The 14,797-nt window shown below is 46.3% G+C and overlaps 1 long non-coding RNA gene across 1 annotated transcript; it reads left to right on the top strand.

Annotated features, from left to right (window-relative positions):
* Nucleotides 1-5,501: 5,501 nt before the first annotated feature.
* Nucleotides 5,502-14,536, top strand: LOC141582910 (uncharacterized). The gene is made up of 5 exons (XR_012515805.1): nt 5,502-5,564; nt 5,964-6,076; nt 10,077-10,195; nt 12,610-12,769; nt 14,479-14,536. It is a non-coding gene; the product is annotated as an uncharacterized LOC141582910 (long non-coding RNA).
* Nucleotides 14,537-14,797: the final 261 nt, after the last annotated feature.

Here is a 14,797-nt window from a genome sequence, read left to right as displayed (position 1 = left end):
GCCAAGGCAGACCTAGCCACCCGGGTTCTGTTAGTTCAACTCCCTAACACCCCTCTAGCTCAAGGACAACATTCGCACAACTTGCATCATCTTAATGCTCAATCCTTAAGACTACCCCATCACATAACTAGAGAACAAGCCGGACAAATAGTAAAGTCCTGCACACAATGTGCACCTCACTCACCGGTCCCACATCTTGGAGTTAACCCTCGAGGCCTCCTATCTAACGCCCTTTGGCAAATGGATGTCACCCACATCCCAGAATTTGGAAATCTTAAATATGTTCATGTCTGCATTGATACTTGTAGTGGATATATCTTTGCCACTTTACAAACTGGAGAAGCCACAAAACATGTTATTGCTCATTTTTTAACTGCCTTTGCATCCCTGGGGTGTCCACGTAAAATCAAAACTGACAACAGGCCTGGTTATGTCAGTACAGCCTTCACTCAATTCTGTACTCAGCTAAACATTCAACATGTTACAGGCATCCCGTACAACCCCCAGGGACAAGACATAGTAGAAAGAGCTCATCTCACCATAAAAACCACTCTAAATAAAATAAAAAAGGGGGAATGGTACCCCCATAAGGGATCACCAAAAAACCTTTTATCACACTCCTTATTTATTTTAAATTTTTTAACACTGGATCAAGAAGGACACTCCGCTGCTGATCGACACTGGCATTTTGAATCCAAAAGCCATTATGCATCGGTAATGTGGAAAGATCCCATGACAGGCGCATGGCATGGCCCGGACCCGGTCCTGATGTGGGGTCGAGGATCGGTGTGCATTTATGCCAAGGAAGCCGATTCGGCCAGGTGGCTTCCCGAGAGACTTGTAAAGCAAGTAGATACCAAAAAATCCAAAAAACCAACTCCACCCAGGGACGACACCGAGCCCTGAGGGTCTTCTATCTTTTCCCTTTTTAGGAGTCAACAGCATGGTATCATTTATCCTGATTGCTTTCCCTCCTTGTCTGTCTATCGGTCCTGTTATACTCAGCAAACTCAGGAGCTTCTCAAGATCACAAATTGAGGCCATAAAGATGCAGCCCATTCAGGTCCATTACCACAGGCTGGAGATGGCAGACCTAGAGATGGAGCTTGATACCTTTCCTCTCAGGTCACCCAGCGAGCTGAACCAGTTAGCCAATGATGGGCAACTGAGGAGCATGAGTAAGGACACTCCACCTAAGACAGGGAGGAAAACGTTTTTCCCCTCCCCATGATGGATAAGGAGTCAATGTTCTCTCATGTGGGGTCCTCTGACCTAAGACAGGCACGGTTCCCGTGGGCATAACTACCCCTCAGCCTAATTTCTAAATAAAATTAAAAACGGGGACCTGTGGGCAGCAATAGCCGCCATTTTGTGATGTGTTGGGGTTTGCACAAGTTAAGTTTCAGTTCCTGCTTCCTGCCGACAAGTTTCAGTTTAATGTTTCCTGTTGACAAGTTTCAGTCTTTGTTTCCTCACTGATAAGTTTCAGTAATGTTTCAGTTTCTGTTTCTCCATTGAATGCTTCATGTTTCTCTGCTGAATGTTTCAGTTTCAGTTCCTGTTCCTCCACTGAATGTTTCAGTTTCTGTTTCTCTGCTGAATGTTTCAGTTTCAGTTCCTGTTTCTCCACTGAATGTTTCAGTTTCTGTTTCCTGCTGGTAAGTTTCAGTTTTTTGAAACTTAGGAAGCCCGGAATTTCCCAACTGCAAGCTTCCTTTGCCCTGCCTCCTTGCCTGGCCTATTTAAGCTGTGAGCTCAGCAACAATAAATGAGACTTGATCAGACTCCTGTCTTGTCTCCATTCTTCGCGTCTTCTGCCCATCCATCCCCACTCCCTCCCTTCGAGCTCCTGTTGTTGTCCTGCAGGTCGGGACACATGTCGAGGAATTTCTGCGTTTCCAAATGGAGCATGCATCCTGGCTCTCTGTATAGAGGTGTGTCCACCCCCTCATCCTGAGGATCAGTCAGCTCTAGCTCCAACTGAACGGCTCACCTGAAATCTCTGTTCCCTCTTCAGGTGGCTTCATCCTCGTGCAGTATTGCAGGGGATTGCATCACAGGTCCTTACTTATGATCTATCAGAGGAATTAATTGGGAAAGGCCTCATCAGGGCTCAGACTGGTGAGCCAAGCAGCTGGGAACACACCGGGGTCATTCCTGATGTTTCCCAGGGAGGACCCACCTCAGCGATCCTGTTAGATGCTGCGAAGTTGTGGTCAGAAAACCAGCTGAAGAAGTTAGGGCTGCTGTTGTCTCTGAGACGATAAGCCTCACGTTCATAATGCTGATACCACTGAATTGGAGTGGAATGAGAAGGCCTGTATTCTACAGAGAGGGGATTTTGCGGGAAGTGGGCTTGATCCGACCACCCACCAACTTCCTTCTGCCCACGTTGGCAATGATCCACCCACCCACCACCTTCCTTCCACTGCCCCTCCTGGGAGGCCACCAGTCACCTGTGAGGTTCACGAGATACTCCTTGGTAACCACTTTATTCCGGAAGTAGGGGTTGCTCGGAAAGAACAACACAATCTTGCAGACATGAATAGGATGCTTGGTTTCTTTCACTTGTCAGGACAAGGTGGAGAAAGCCTAAGTATCTTTTCAGGTGAGGTGCCCATTGTTGCTGACAGCAAGGAGTTGCTTCCCTTCCCCCTCCCCATTAAACCTTCTGGCCTCAGTCTTCACGGCCTCACGTCCAAGTTGATCATGTAGCTAAGCATGTCTTCATCTTGGTCAGTGATCAGGGCTGACATCTGAGGGTGGTTTGCAATCTGACTTAGGTCAAAGAGCCTTCACATGGATGGAAGGAAGAGCTACACGCAACAGGGAAGCAGGTCTAAGAGCCAGAAGGAACAGGGAAGAAGCTCTAAGGCTGGGATACGGGATTTCTGAGATCTGCTTGAGTGTGTGACCTTCGTTTCCCCACCTCCTCCCCCGAATTAAGGCCTTGTGGGTTCACGGAGTGTGTATAATTCTGAGGCTGACTGGGGCAACCTGCAGAGGGCTGCTGCTGTGTCAGGAGTGGCAGAAGCAGCTTATACCCGAAAATGCCCTGTCTCAGATCTGACTGGCAAGGGGGAGCAACCACACTCCCTTCTCAATAGCTCGATTGTCAGAAAAAACTCTTCTGTCGAGAAGTCGCTTCTGCTCTTCAAAAAGACGACTCAAACTCCTGCTGCTCGGCATCAGGAAGGGTCTCTGTGCCGCAGGCTGGAGAGCAGGACCCGCGACCACTCGGGCTTTCCACAGCCAGACTTTGACGCGGCAACTCGCAACTCGCAACTCGCAACTCACCGTGGTTTCCAGAATAGTCATATCCCCGCTGAGCTGCCCGTAAGTGACTTACAGTTCCCCTAGGGCATCTTTCAAGTGGACAGACAGAAAAAGTGCTGAAAAGGATACGGCATTGGCCCAGAAGCCGGGGATGCCCCTGATGATGGCGCCTCTGCGGTCCAGGTGGGGCTTGCGCCTGCGCTCCAGCTTTTCCGTCTGCTGAGAAAAGGCCCTCCTGGCTCGAGCATTAACAGGCTCCAGCTCCGGCTGAACGGCCCGCAGCTCCTCCAGTGCAGACTCTGGCGTCATGGGTCCAGGCCCCGGCTGTGCCCGTTTGTCCTGCTGCTCCCGCTCCACATCGGCTTCCTCTTCGGCCACCACTTCCACTTCCGCCATTATGTCGTCCTCCACCAGCAGCGCCTCCTCCTCCTCCCTCAAGGCCTCCTCGTTGCTCTCCTGCGCTCGCGGGCAGCCTGCGGGTGGCTTGGCGGACCCCCAGGGCGCATGCGCCGGACTTCAAGGGCGAACTGCCTCCAAAGGCTGTCTGAGCGCGACGCAGACCGCAGGCCTCCCCCAGCGGCCAGTCAGTGCGAGGGTCCCTGGAGGCCACGCCCCCCGGCTGGCCTGCAGCCCCAGCCTCCTCGGGCAAGCCTCCGTGAGAAGCCCTGGGAGCTTGCGGCAGGCGGCGCTGGGTGCGGGCACACGCGGGCTGCCTGCCCTTTGGAATTGTGCGCATGGAAGCGCTGTGCCCTGACTGCCGTCATGCGTGTGGCAGGCCATTGACCCACAGGGAACACATGAAGCATCTGAGTTCAGTCGGCAGGCCAGGTAGACGGTACTGAGTGTTCCAAGATCAAGATTGAGAGGAGAGAGAGGGGCACCAGCGCTGGCTGCTGGGGCGAGGGCTGCGGAGAGGCTTGAGGAAGTGGGCGGGGCAGGCGCCTGGGAGGACAGTTGCCTAGTATCTTGCTGGAGTGGAATTTGTCCGCTCCGGCGGTGGAAACTCTCGCTCGGACTCTTGCAGGTCTACGCACAGACAGGCTCCGAGTACCTTGCTTCCTCCCTGAGGATGCTGGACGCCCAGGAGCATTCCAAAGGACCTCGCGTCCAGTGCCCTGGACACACCTTGTGGACCCAGAGGCTACCGCAAGTGCAGCAGCGGCTGTGGTGCCTGCTGGCTGGGCTCTGTAAGACCAGGGCCTCCGCCTCCTGCTCCTGGGCTCCTGTGCGCAGCTGACCCTGTTGGGGACCTGGGCCCCACGGCAAGTGCCGAGAGCAGCGAGCCCGGTGGGGCTCCCCAGGAACCCTGGGTCCACGTAGGCGCCGTCTGGGGTTCTCAGCATGGGAGGCCCCCGGGCCTCGCGGGGAGTCCAGGGATGCCGGGGTCTTGGGGTGGACGCCACAGGGTATGGTCTGTGAGAGCCCCCAGGAGGGGCCAAGTTCAGGCTGGAGGCTCTGCAAGGGAGGGCAGCTGGGGCGAACAGCTAGGAGGCAGCCTTGCAGCAGGAGGCAGTGCTGGTGGTGGACGACATAATGGTGGACGTGGACAGGGTGGCCGAGGAGGAGGCTGACACGGAGGAGCGGCAGCAGGTGGACCAGCGGGCCCAGCGCCCTGGCCCCAGCAAGCCCTGGCCGGCAACGGACTCGCCGGAGGTCCTTCACTTGGAGCTGGGCTCCGTTCATGCCCCAGATGGAAGGGCATCTCCGGCTTCTGGGGAGATCCGTATCCTTGCAGGTTCTCAGGACTCGGGTTCATGGGACGCGGGGCTGCCCTCCCCCACAAGGCAGGCACCAGCTCCCCAGACACGCTTTCCTCGCTTTTGCTGGCCCTGCCCGCAAAGGGATGTAGTAGGCCCTGAGCATATATAACTTCCATCGCACCCACAGGAGCGCCATGGTGAGCATCAGGCGTGGCCCTGCGGCCCCTTCTACCCACAGCAGTTTCCTCATGGGGAGTCATCCACCCCTCAGGGAGTTCGGGAGAGGAGAACACCGTACACTCAGCGAGCAGGTGACCCTGCTCAGCAGCCAGCACACAAGGGCCTCGTGCGGCTCCAGAATCCGGAAGAAGCAGCCGCCTCACACCACCCAGCCCGCCCCCTAATCTCTTGACCACTTCTTCGGTGGCTGGCCCCTGGGCAGCGTAGGCTTTCTCGGCCTCGTTCCACCCACCGCCACAGTTGTGAAGTGCCCCCACGCCAGACACAGCCAGAGGACCACCACAGTCGTCAAGTGCCCCCACGCCAGACACAGCCAGAGGACCACCAAGAAAGGGTGACAGGCCAAAGGTCTGCTGGAGAGCCCTGCCCCACACTCTCTGCCCTCTTGCAGAGTTCCAGGGTGTTTAACGACACACTCACTCAATCATCTGGAGGCTCTTTGACCAGAGGCAGATTGTGCAGCACACCCAGATGTTTCACCCCCCATCCCTAGATCACAAGCCACCATACAGCCTTGCTTACTTGCTGAGCTGCATGACCGATTTGCAGGTCAGGCTGGGAAGCCTGGGTTTAGGGTAGAGGTCAGGACTCAGGGGTTCCTCTGGATCCCAGGGGGCGGTGTCTCAGCGGGCAAGCTGGGTAGCGGAAATGCATGCTTCCCTCTAGCAGCTAGCAGGCCCGCTTCAGCCCAGCTAGCTGAAATGGTCTCTTTGTGTCCCTACTTCTTCTCCCCTCATCACCAATCAGGAGGAGGAACTCAGCCATCCCAGATACCGGCAGCAGGATGAAGTTGTCCTTTCGTGCTAAACTTTACTTCCTTAGTGAAGTGATCATTAAGGAGTATCTCCTTGGCATCCTAGGTAAGTAGTGCCTCCAGGCGCCCCAGGGGAAGTGGTGTGTGAGAGGCTAGGCCTGGCATGAGCCTTCCCCACCCGCCTGTCTCCAGGGTACAGGGTGGTTGATTCCACTGCAGTCCAGTTGCTGTGGGATCATGAAGGTGAAGCCCCCATCTGCAGAAGGGACACCAGCTACCTGAGCTTGTTCAGCTGGTTGGCTGATAATGTGATAATATAGGGAAAGAGACTCAAGAAAAATTTTGAGTGCCCTTCGGATTCCTTTAGACTACTCACTTGTAAAATTTTAACTTCTTCCCCCTGTGGTTCTGCTCAGTTTATTATTTGTAATTTATATTTGTTTCCTTATTTGCCTCTTGTGGAACGTTTTTCTCAAAGGAGTTTTTGTTTGTTTGTTTGTTTTTAATTTTCCTTTTGGATATGTGAGCACGTTTTCTTGAATAGAATTTTTTATCTTATTTTTATTTTTTTCAGATGGAGTCTCACTCTGTTGCTCAGGCTGGAGAGGTGTGATCTCAGCTCACTGCAACATGCCCCTCCCAGCTTCAAGCAATTCCCCAGCCTCAGCCCTCTGAGGAGCCCGGATCACGGGTTCGTGCCACCATGCCCAGCTATTTTTTGTAATTTTAGTCAAGATTGGGTTTCACTGTGTTTGGCAGGCTGGTCTCGAACCCCTGACCTCAAGTGATCCACACACCTGGGCCTCCCAAAATGCTAGGATTAAAGGCATGAGCCACCATGCCCGGCCTCATTTTTTTGTTGATGTATTTTACCGCTTGTTCTATTTTCTTCACGTTCTCATATTGTAGAGTTATTGTAATAATATATTTTATCTATTTATTCACTACTTCAGTAGGATTTGAAAAGCAATGTTTCCATTCACTGAACACAGTGCTGTGAATAAGTTAAAACTTGGGTAGCACTGCCATCCTTTCCTTCATAAATTCTTCAGGAACTCTCATACCGTTTTCCCCCACCTGAGGAGAACATGCAGATATGAAAATTTGTGTGAGCGAGCAGATATGAAAATTTGTGTGAGCGAGTAGGTATCAAAATATAATCTGAAAGACCAGTGAAGTTCAGAAATACACTTTTGCAGTTTTGCATTTTTAATTCACATAGTTTTGAAAACGTTATTTGCTGGTAAATGAAATCCTGTATTCACATTCATGTTAAAGACACAATGTGAATCATTTCAAAAATGAAATGGCAATAATCCAAGGCCATGAGTTAGTTTAGGAAGTAATGACACAGCGGTTGTTATGAAGAAAAATAGTATTTATTGAACGTATGTTTAGAGCGATTTTAGAAGGCTTAAGTCAGCATTTTTGATTTTGTTGCTCTGGAGTTTTATCAGACTGTCACCAGACTGTAGCATGACTAGCTATAGTGACTAGGCTACCAAAGTCTCTGGGCTGCGGTAGTTATTACTGAAGAAAGGCGCAATGAGTTTGGCTGTTTAAGGGGAGTGGACAACTGAGCAATTTCTACCCAAAGCCTGGTTTACTGGGTGACCTCCTTTCACTGACGTAGATAAGATACGGAAGAAGTGTGGACTCACTATAGTAGGTAGGACTTTGAGACTGGTGAAGCCTATTTGCCTCCAACTGCCATAGCCAGATATTGGCCTGCACATAACCAATATCTGCTATAGTCAGATATTGGCCTATTTGCCTCCAACTGCCATAGACTGATATTGGCCTGCACATAACAGCCCTTCTGGACTCACTGAGTCCTATAAATTTAAACATAGACTTTGGACTTACATGCCTATCCCAACATCTTAAACTTAGATTTAGTAAGTTGATGATGAAGATGTATTCCCAAGAAAGGGAGACATGAAGTGAGTGCCTAGGAAACTCATCCGATCAAATACCTTGGAGGGGGCGGAAACTTACTGGGGAAGAAATCACTGAAAATCAAATCCTAAAAAGATACGTTTTGGCTGGGCATGGTGGCTCACGCCTAACTAGGTCAGGAGATCGAGCCCATCTGCCTAACATGGTGAAATCCTGTCTCTGCTAAAAATACAAAAATTAGCTGAGTGTGGTAGCATGTGCCTGTAGTACCAGCTACTGGGAAGGCTGAGGCAGAAGAAACACTTGCATCTGGGAGGCAGAGTTTGCAGGGAGCAGAGATGACACCACTGCACTCCAGACTGGGCAATAGTGCTAGACTCCTTCTAAAAAAACTATAATTAAAACAATTTTAAAAATAGAAACGTTGTATTTCACTGTGGAAATAAAACACACTGGACTCCTTTTAAACTCTGAAGTGTAAAGGTACTATTGTTAAAATAAGAGAATTATATACAATGTCTCATTTGTTTAAAGAGCAGCATACTAGCTCTTCAGTATACTGAGATTAATAAACCATGTAGGAAAACTCAAGAGATTAGGAACAAATTTTTTTCAGAGAATGTGTTCTGTAATTACAGAGGTTTAATATTTACTCCTACTGATCCACGATTCATGTGGATATTCGTCAGTTAGGCATAGGCCATGTATTTTTTTATATAGGGACAAAGTTTTGTCTATATAATGATACAGTTTCTCTCATGTAAAAAGAGGGAAAAATGAATTGCATACCACATTTGGGTCAGATACTTTGGCCTGAGTAATGAAGCAAACAGTGAAATTGTCTGTGCCAGGGTACAGATGGGCACACCTTGAAGCTTCCATCATTTGCATCTGAATTCTCACTGGTCTCTCCTAGAAAGCCAAATGGACTATAAGTATCCTAAAGAATATATGGTACATTTATACACCACGTATTGTGGTAATAACTATCCTAAAAAAGGTGCTACATTTAAACACTAAGCATTGAGATGAGGCCATGATTTGTCTTATCCTTAACGTCTCATCATCACTTAATCTTGTATCTATAACTTATACTAACAAATTGACTATATTTTATCACCATCAACCTTTTACATCATACATTTATCTTCTATTTCATTCTCTTTGCAGTCACTTTTTTTTTATAATGGCATTTCTCTCTGTCACCCAGGCTGGAGTGCAGTGGCGATCTCGGCTCACTACAACCTCTGCCTCCCAGTTCAACCATTTTATCCTTCCTTAGCCTCCTGAGTAGCTGGAATTACTGGCACACATCACCACTCCTGGCTAATTTTGTAATTTTTGTAGAGATGATGTATCCCTGTGTGCATCAGACTGGTCTGAAATCAGAGGACCCACCTGCCTCAGCCTCCCAAAGCCTTCCAAAGTGCTGGGATTACAGGCATGAGCCACTGCGCTTGGCCTTTTTTTTTACTTTTTTCTTTCTTTCTTTTTCTGAGACAAGTTCTTGCTTTGTTACCCAGGCTGGAGCACACTGGCACAGTTTGGGCTCACTGTAGGCTCGACCTCCTGGGCTTAAGCTATCCTCCCGCCTCAGCTTTCCATGTAGCTGGGACTATAGGTGTGCACCACCATGCCTGGGTATTTTTTTTTTTTTTTTAAGAAATGAAATCTTGCTGTATTGCACAAGCTGGTATCAAACCCCTTGGCTCAAAGAGTCCTTCAAGTTTAAGCTCCCAAAGCGCTGGACTTACAGGTGTGTTGAGCACTTCAAGAGCCTAGTCCCTTTTTAATCACATTTAAAAATGCCACTCTTCAAAATTAACAAGTCAAGTTTCTACTTACAAAGGTTCCAAATTCCACATCAAGTTCAGATTCATTTGCATAAAGAGGTGAACACAACAATCAAAAATACCTCTTATTTTTCTTTTGTTCCAAAGTTAGCAAAGTTTTGGGAAACAAATCATCCTACCTTGGTTTATAAAACTTGACTGTACAGAGAAATATCCTCATATTTTTCCCATCCGAAATTCTGTCAAATTATGGTCAGAAACATCATCTTATAAAACAGATCTCCTAGTGGGTATCTGATAAGGATTAAATGCCTTATAATTAGTAAGGCAGAAATTGTGATTGTGTTTTTTTTTTTTTTTTTTTGAAGAGCAATATTAAAAATATGGACTTCACTTTGTTTTTTGTTTTTTCAGAACTACTACCCTAATAAGGAAAGTAACTGCTGACCCGGAATAAGAATTCTTGGCCCAGACAGCCAGGGTTCTGGACTATTCTGGATCTTCAGATAGCCCAAGGGTGCTAGGAGCTGACTGTGAGTCTGGATCACTTGAAAGAGTAGAAATGCCAGGCCATTTCTTGCTGTACCACTCACCACCTGGAATCTCTCATGCAGTGGAACGGTAGACATCTTAACAACTCTCAGTGGTGCCACAGGGCGCCTCAGGCCCAGTATCACAGCAGTGTCTTCAGGATTCATGTGTGTGTGGACAAATTAAAGTGCTTTTACTAGAAAACCAGAAACTTAAATACTGCATCAGGCCTTCCAGCATATTACCTTAATCATGATACCCAGGTACCCTAGTTCATCTTCAGAGAAATCAGAAGTCTGTGAATAAAGAGTCGACACACAATGAGAATGTAGAGGAATTAACTGAACAGAAGTACTACTTAGCCAAACACAGAGAGGCAATTTCTTTTTAGCCTAAAACAAAACTGTCATCTGCATATGTGAAATGGCCAGGCATTATGGAAATGAATTTGCACAGAGAAACCTTCAGCAGTGTAATTACAGGATAATGAATTTTAGGCTATGGGAAGAGCAGGCACAGACTTGCGTTTTCCTGACACAGTGGTCAGCTGTGAGAGCCCAAGAGCTGCTCATTATGAAACCACTGCAGATCTGACTGCCACTGTTGATGATCACAGCCTGCCAAGGCATGGTATATCACAGAGAAATGTGATTTGCCAAAACTGAGGGGAAATATAAGCACCATTAATTTGAGTGGATCTGCCATCCGAAGACCAATTTTTTAAAGTTTTACATCGCCCCTCTTTCTGCTAACCAGGTCAGCATTATGAACCATGACTAGCAAACACAACTTCTACATGCTTTGTGTTTACACATTCTTCTCGAAAAAAAAAAAAAAAGTGTTTCTCTTAATATGTCTTCAAGATCTTAGTTTCTTTCTGTCCTAGCTTTAATTTATTTAGGGAAAATGTTGAAAGTCATTACAGCATTCTCCCCCATTGCAACTTTTATAAAGATACTATCTTAGCTACTTAGAAGTTGTTGAAGTAGATAGGCAACAAAAAATAATGTGATTTGAAGAAATTACATAAGTAGAGAACATTTTGGAGATAAGGCAATTGTCTCTAAATTGTAGGGAAATTATCTTATTAAGCTTATAATCTTAGTAAGATATCAAAACAATGGTTTAAAGAGAAAATTCAAGTTTGAGTTTCAGGAAAGAGCTAAAAAAACTAGATAGATATATTGACTGATTGATAGATGGATTAGATAGATAGATTGGATAGATTGATTAGATAGATTAGATAGATAGGCAGACAGACAGACAGATAGACAAATAGATTAGATAGATAGGTCCATGGATAGATAGATAGATAGATAGAGAGAGAGAGATAGACAGACAGATAGGAAATACAGATGAAATTAGAAGCATGTAAGTCAGTGTAGTTGTTTCTGAATTAGGCTTCGAGGATATAAGCAAAGAATTATGGCCTCCTTTGTATTTTAAATGTATTATACACTGTAGCTATGGCAATAGGTGATAACTATAAAATACCTCCTATTGTGATTAAGTGAAAATTTAATGCATGAGACCAGAAGAGATCTCTCAGTTTCCAAGGAAATAAGGGAAACACAGGAATGTGAAACAGACATTGCTAATGTTGTGACAGGTTTTGTACCAGCTCAGGGAAGGAGGAAAATGATAATCCTAGTGTCATACAGTCTAGTGTAATGGCACTGAAAACACATTATTTACCTACTACCATTCTGTTTCTAAACATCATACTGTCTTTAACTTATCGTACACTAAATTTAAAATAATTCTGTTACAAATGTAAGGTATTGTGTGGTAAGAAAGAAATGACTTTGTGTTAGGAGAGTGTGTCTTAATGTTAGTTCCATTCATGTATTTAAATTGTACTATTATGTTCTGGGGTACATGTGCAGATCTTGCAGGATTGTTACATAGGTACACATGCAACACCATGGTGGTTTGCTGTCTCCATTCCCCTGTCGTCTACATCAGGCAATTCTCCCAGTGTTATCTCTCCTCAACCTCCCTGTCCCCCACTGTCCCTCTCCTTGATCTCCACCCACAAACAGACCCAAGCGTGTGATGCTCCCCTCCCTGTGCAGATGTGTTTTTACCGTTCAACACCCGCCTATGTGGTGTTTGGTTTTTGTTTTTCTGTCTGTTTGCTGAGAGTGATGGTTTCCAGATTCATTCATGTCCCTACAAAGGACATGAACTCATCGTTTTTGATGGCTGCATAGTATTCCATTGTGTATATATGCTACCTTTTCCCTATCCCGTCTATCATTGATGGGCACTTGGGTTGGTTCCAGGTCTTCACTATTGCAAACAGTGACACAATGAACATACATGTGCATGTGTCTTTATAATAGAACAATTCATAATCCTTTGGGTATATACCCAGTATTGGGATCGTTGGGTCAAATGGAATTTCTATTTCTAGATCCTTGAGGAATCGCCATGCTGTCTTCCACAATGGCTGAACTGATTTACCCTCTGACCATCAGTGTAAAAGCGATCCTATTTCTCCACATCCTCTCCAGCATCTGTGATCTCCTGATTGTTTTACTGATCCTCATTCTAACTTGTGCGAGGTGGTATAGGTATGTCAATGTGGTTTTGATTTGCATGTCTCTGATGACCACTGATACTGAGCATTTTTTCATGTGTTTGTTGGCCTCATAAAGGTCTTCTTTTGAAAAGATGTCTGTTCATACCTTTGCCCACTCTTGAATGGCTTTTTTCTTTTCTTACAAATCTGCTGCAGTTCTTTGCACATTCTGGGTGTTAGCCCACGTCAGATGGGTAGACTGTAAAAAAAATTTCCCATTCTTCTGGTTGGGGGTTACCTCTAATTACTGTCTCTTTTGCTGTGCAGAAACTGTTACATTTAATTACATCACACTTGTCTATTTTGGCTTCTGTTGGCGTTGCTTTTGGTGTTTTAGTCATGACATTAACAGTCCCATTCATGGTTTGCCATTAGAACTTGACCAATTCATTCTACTTATTTAATATCAGAGTAAACAATTAAGATGGCTATAGTAAAAATCTTACATGGTCTTTATCATACAGTAATCTATCTCATGCAGGGATACTATGGAAATGGAAACATATACTAAGTAGGAAATGCCTTTGTAAGCCATAAGGAAAACAATTCCTGTGATTAGGTAGATAAAAAATATTTCATTTCTCAGGAAGAGCTTTCCATTCCCCTCTCCTTCCCTCCGTTCTTTTCTATTTCCATTCTCTTCTTTTTCCACTTCCCCTACCAAGTTTTTGAGCCTTACCCTGAGGCTGTGGCACACAGATGAACTGTGGCAGAGAGATGAACAGAAGCAGGAGTGGAGGTGAAAGCTGAGGCATTTGCAGAGGTAGAGAGTGAAGGAGACATGGAACCAGAGATAGTCATGGACCCTTGCTTGTACCAGGGTGTATGGCTAAGCCGTGTCACTCCCTGGAGCCAGAAGAGGAAAGAGTAGACTTTGCTGAAGACATGGGGCTTTGTGTAGTGCTCATTAAAGTGACTCAAGATTCCCAATTACACCCAAACATCATTTTGCTGCAGGTGGCACACCAAAGGTGCCCGCAGGTCACCCTGCAAGTAAAAACAAACAAGATATCAGTAATTATGTTGAAGGAGGGCCAGAAGTAACTCTTGGTGTTTCAGTGATTCCTCTTTCTCCTGATATTCATACCCCATGAAGTTGTCACCTTAGAAATAGGCTCCCCCATAGCTTTTTGGCCTCCACATGGAAAGTGAATTTATTCAGCCTGGGCCAAAATTGGGCACAAGTGCTGACTTGTAGGATGTTCAGATGCCTTTTTTTTTTTTTTTTTTTTTTTTTTTTTTTTTTTCATAATTTTAGGACTTCTTCCCAGTGGAAAACAGAGAAGCGTCTTAGTGTGGTTTGTTTTCAACTTTAGCCAGGAATTCCAGACCAGCCTGGTCAAGGAAGGCTAAGCCTGATGTCTACTAAAAATACAAAAATTAGCCCCGCTTGGTGGTGGGTACCTATAATTCAAACTACTCAGGAGGCAGAGGCAGCACAATTGCTTGAACCTAGGAGTTGAAAGTTCCAGTGAACCAAGACTGGGGTGGTGGGTTCCTGTACTGTCAGCTACTTGGTTGACTGAGGCATGAGAATGGTTTGAACTCGGGAGTCTGAGGCTGCAATGAGCAGTTGGACACAGAATCAGATTCTGAAAAAAAAAAAAAAAATGGACATTGCAGCAATTTCAAAGGGAAAGTGTGGGCTTTAATTACTTTCTTCATCAAATGAAATTTTCATATCCTTTCTCCTTTTTCAAGGTGGAGTCTCACTCTGTCATCCAGACCGGACTGCAGTGGTGCAATCTCGACTCACTGCAGCCTCAACCTCCTGGGCTCAAGGGATTTCTCTCACCTCAGCGCACAGAGTAGCTGAGATTACAGGCATCTTCCACTATGGTATTTCCATCTCCTCAGCATTCAGGAGAGCTTAAGATCCGGTCCCATGACCCTGAGAATGAATTCAAGCTACTCACTTTTTTCATTTGCTTGTTTGAGACAGTCTGGCTCTGTCAACCAGACTGGAGAGCACTGGCCCAGTCTCGGCTCACTGCAGCCTCCACCTTTCAGGTTCAAGCGA

Source organism: Saimiri boliviensis, chromosome Y (assembly GCF_048565385.1).
Source record: "Saimiri boliviensis isolate mSaiBol1 chromosome Y, mSaiBol1.pri, whole genome shotgun sequence".
NCBI lineage: Eukaryota > Metazoa > Chordata > Mammalia > Primates > Cebidae > Saimiri > Saimiri boliviensis.
Note: the sequence above shows the minus strand (reverse complement) of the source record. Positions and strands in the feature narration are given on the sequence as shown.